The sequence below is a fragment of the Dama dama genome, chromosome 11 (assembly GCF_033118175.1).
Source record: "Dama dama isolate Ldn47 chromosome 11, ASM3311817v1, whole genome shotgun sequence".
Classification (NCBI taxonomy): domain Eukaryota; kingdom Metazoa; phylum Chordata; class Mammalia; order Artiodactyla; family Cervidae; genus Dama; species Dama dama.
The window spans coordinates 58,198,479-58,202,372 of record NC_083691.1 but is presented as its reverse complement, the minus strand read 5'-3'; positions in this window follow the sequence as shown (position 1 = coordinate 58,202,372).

Genomic DNA, 3,894 nt, shown 5'->3' with positions numbered 1-3,894 from the left:
CGTCCGCTCTCATTGGCTCCCGTGGGTTTGAAACATGCCAATCGGAAGCCTGGGAGGGCGGGCCCGAAGGAAATAGGTGCATTTCGGTTGGCTCTACCCTTCAAGTCCCACCCTGGGGCCATTTGATTGGAAGAATGTACAGGGAAAGAGCCGTTGGCATTGAAGACGGCTGGTTGGGCGGGAGGCGGAGCCCTCCCCACCCCTTTAAGGATAAAGTTTCTGGGTTGCTGTGCTTTCAGTTACGAGAAAGGTGGCCAGGACTGGCGACAGGGCGCGGGGTGCACCCGGGCCCCACAAAGCTCCTCCTCCGCCCTTTCAGATTCTAAGGTTCATATAAAAATAGTATAAAACCAAATTGATGAATTTGGCAGCTCCTCACGAGTATACTCCTAATTTTTATGGGTCTCTGAAGTTAAATGATCTTAGTTCTTAGTACAGCAGTTCCTGGGTGCTCAGTCGCTTAAATCGTGTCTGACTCTTTGCGACCCTGTGGGCTGTAGCCCGCCAGGCTTCGCTGTCCATGAGATTCTGCAGGCGAGAATACTGGAGTGGGTTGCCATTTCCTCCTTCAGGGGATCTTCCCCACCCAGAGCTCAAACCCACGTCTCTTAGGTCTCCTGCTTCACAGGATTCTTTGCTATTAGCGCCGCCTGGGAAGCCCTAGTACTGAAGGGTGACTCCTCTTTGTTTTTTATTACGGTAAGATATACAAAGCAAAGCTTACCATTTAAGTCATTTTTAAGTGTACAATTCAGTGTCATTAAATACATTTACAATGTTGTGCAATTATCATCACTGTAAAAAATTAATAAATAGGAACCCCCAATAGATTAGGGAGACCAGCAGGGGGAGATGTCATATCCTGTGATCATAAGTAAGTGAAAGTTGCTCAGTAACGTCTGACTCTTTGCGACCCCATGGACTGTAGCCTGCCAAGCTCCTCTGTTCATGGAATTCTCCAGGCAAGTATACTGTAAACATAGCAAGCCCAATAATAAGAAGAAAGACTCCTTTTCCCTGACAAAGACTTGCCAGTGAAAAGCCAGGGACTCAGTTTATTACAATCCCCTTCCCCCAACTTTCTTTCTCCCCTCTATAAAAGCATTTTTCTTCACTTGACTTGAATGTGGTGGCTTGCTGTGGTTGCAGACCTCAAATTGCAATTTATGTAATTCTCTATACTGAAGTTCTTTCAAAGTTTAATGAACACATTATCAACTGGAGGCAGTATTTTCCCTGCATTAGTTTCTACAATTAAAAAAAAAAAAACAAAAAAACTATTGTTAAAACTTCTCTTTATAAAAAAAGAGACATATTTCCTTCTGAATGAAGTTGGCGTACTGTCAGTAAGGAAGAAGGAGAGATGGTGATTGTGTGAACTACTAACAGTGTTCATCATATTCTTCTCTCTCTGATGTCACTTTTCAGATTTTACCTGCTATAAACCTACTGACATCTTCCAAATCTGTATCTAGTTCTAACTTCTCTTGAGTTCCAGACACATCATCATCTGCTCATTGTACCTGGGTGTCCTGCCAGTAGCTAAAATCACGTGTCTAAAATGGTACTCATTATGTTTTATCCTGGAGCTAAGAACTCCATGCATGCTCAGTTGCTCACTTGTGTCCAACTCTTTGTGACCCCATGAACTGCAGCCTGTCAGGCTCCTCTGTCCATGGGATTCTCCAGGCAAGAATACTGGAGTGGGTTTCCATTTCTTCCTCCTGGGGAATCTTCCCCATCCAGGATCGAATTCATGTGTCCTCCATCTCCTGGATTGGCAGGTGGATTCTTTACCACTAAGCCACCTGGGAAGTACTTCCACCAAAAATACTGATTAAGACACCACTGCTCACCCACTACACTCAGTGCCCACAACCCTGCATCAGGCCACCGCTGACCCACGCCTCTGTAAGAGACTCCTGGATACACACGGGCAAGTCTGGGTCAGTCTCTTTTGGGTCACCGCTCCTTTCTCCTGGGTCCTGGTGTGCACAATGTTATGTTTGTGCCCTCCAAGAGTCTGTTTCCCCAGTCCTGTGTAAGTTCTGGTGTCTCTATGGTGGGGTTAATGGCGACCTCTTCCAAGAAGGCTTATGCCATACCCAGGTCTGCTTTACCCAGAGCCCCTGCCCCTGTGGCAGTCCACTGCTGATCCGTAACTCTGCAGGAGTCACTCGAACACAATTCTGTCTCAGTCTCTGTGGGGTCTCTGGGCCCTGGTGTGCACAAGGTTTTTTTAAGCCCTCTGAGCATTTCTGGTGGGTGTGGGATTTGATTCTAAGGGTGATTTTGCCCTTCCTACAGTCTTTCTGGGGCCTCCTTGCACTTGGAATGGGGTAGCTCCTCAAAGTCGCTCCAGCACCCTGCAGCCGCTGCTCCACTGCTGTGCAGCCACCACTCCGGTGTAGTGGTGTGTGCATGGGACCTTTTGAAGGAGGTCACCATTATCTTCATTACCTCCACCATAGTTTGGCACCAAGTAAATAAAAGGAAGGGAACACAGCCCCACCCATCAACAGAAAATTGGATTAAAGATTTACTGAGCATGGCCCTCCCCATCAGGACAAAATCCAGTTTCTCCCTCAGTCAGTCTCCCCCATCAGGAAGCTTCCAGAAGCCTTTTATCTTTCTCCATCAGAGGGCAGACAGACTGAAAACCACCATCCCAGAAAACTAACCAATCTAATCACAAGGACCATATCCTTGTCTAACTCAGTGAAACTATGAGCCATGCCATGTAGGGCCACCCAAGATGGATGGCTCATGGTAGAGAGCTATGACAAAATGTGGTCCACTGGAGAAGGAATGGTAAATCACTTCAGTATTCTTGCCTTGAGAACCCCATGAACAGTATGAAAAGGCAAAAAGATAGGACACTGAAAGATAAACTCCCCAGGTTGGTAGGTGCCCGTATGCTACTGGAGATCAGTGGAGAAACAATCCCAGAAAGAATGAAGAGATGGAGCCAAAGGAACAACAACACCCAGCTGTGGATGTGATTTGTAATGGAAGTAAAGTCCGATGCTATGAAGAGCAATATTGCATAGGAACCTGGAATGTTAGGTCCATGAATCAAGGCAAATTGGAAGTGGTCGAAGAGGCGATGGCAAGAGTGAACGTTGACATTTTAGGAATCAACAAACTAAGATGGACTGGAATGTGTGAATTTAACTCACATGACCATTATGTCTAATACTATGTGCAAGAATCTCTTAGAAGAAATGGAGTAGCCATCATAGTCAACAAAAGGGTCTGAAATGCAGTACTTGGATGCAATCTCAAAAACAACAGAATGATCTCTGTTTGTTTCCAAGGCAAACCATTCAATATTATAGTAATCCAAGTCTATGCCCTGACCAGTAATGCTGGAGAGCCTGAAACTGAACACTTCTATGAAGACCTATAAGCCCTTCTAGAACTAACACCCCAAAAAGATGTCCTTTTCATTGTAGGGGACTGGAATGCAAAAGTAGGAATTCAAGAGATACCTGGAGTAACAGGCAAATTTGGCCTTGGAGTACAGAATGAAGCAGGGAAAGGCTAATAGAGTTTTGCTAAGAGAACACACTGGTCATAGCAAACATCCTCTTCCAACAACACAAGAAAAGACTCAATTCATGGACATCATTAGATGGTCAATACTGAAATCAGATTGATCATATTCTTTGCAGCCAAAGATGGAGAAGCTTTATACAGTCAGCAAAAACAAGACTGGGAGCTGACTGTGGCTCAGATCATGAACTCCTTATTGCCAAATTCAGATTTAAATTGAAGAAAGTAGGGAAAACCACTAGACCATTCAAATCCCTTATGATTATATAGTGGAAGTGAAAAATAGATTTAAGGGATTAGATCTTATAGACAGAATGCCTGAAGAACTATGGGTAGAGG